This window comes from Otolemur garnettii, unplaced genomic scaffold, assembly GCF_000181295.1.
Source record: "Otolemur garnettii isolate 467f Iridium unplaced genomic scaffold, OtoGar3 scaffold00016, whole genome shotgun sequence".
Classification (NCBI taxonomy): Eukaryota; Metazoa; Chordata; class Mammalia; order Primates; family Galagidae; genus Otolemur; species Otolemur garnettii.
In genome coordinates this window covers 11248213-11249102 of record NW_003852411.1, presented here as the reverse complement: position 1 = coordinate 11249102, position 890 = coordinate 11248213, and positions in this window count along the sequence as shown.

Sequence of the window (890 nt, the reverse complement as noted above, 5' to 3'; positions counted from 1 at the left end):
AAAGGGTCAGCGTTCTCATCTGCCACGCTTCCATAGGAGGTTTCTCTGTCCATGGGGAAAATCAGTTTTGAACCCTCCCTTTCTGATGCCCAACTTTGTATGCAATCAAAACAGAAGATGTGCCCACAAGACAGGGAGATGGGATGGGTAAAGAAATCCAGGCAAACTGGGCAGGTCACGTCTGTGTACAGACTTTCGGCCATGGTCCCTGGGGGGTCACTCATTAGCAGGCAACTGAGCTGAAATGATGCTTCATCTGCTTCTTGGGAGTTCTTAGAAATCTTCAATTCACAATCTGATCTTCAATATCAGGACGTAGTTGTATGCAGATTTCCAGACAATGTGTTGGCTGGGACCAAACTTCTCCTTATGGGAGCCAGGCTCAACGGGGTCTTTAAATAGGATCTGGGAGTGAAGTCACACCCTTAATTCATACTTCTTTGAAAGTCACCTTGAGTCTGGAGACCCCAAGGCTGCAGTTCTTTGGCTCCTGGCCTGGTTGCCTCTCTCCAGCACTTTTCAACAGAAGACATTAATAAAACTTCTTGGGCTTTCCTTGAGGTCTTCCCATTGTTCTTTCCATTTGTTTTTTCAACTATGTGTCCTATGTCTCAGACATTGACCTAAGGTTCTCCAGGATGCTCTGATTTGCTGTTTCCAGAATATCAATCAATTCAGTGGCAACTCTCTAATCATTTCTAGTGATAAGCGTAATTGCAACTCCAAGACTTCCCTGCTGTTCCAGTGCATCCTATTCAGTGAACATATTCTTCAATGTTCTGTGGAAAATCATAATTACAGATGTGCATAATATTGTGAAAAACCAGACCTCAAGATGCTAGGTCATTAGTGATTAATATTCTCACTGTATCTGCTTTAAAATCCTCTAG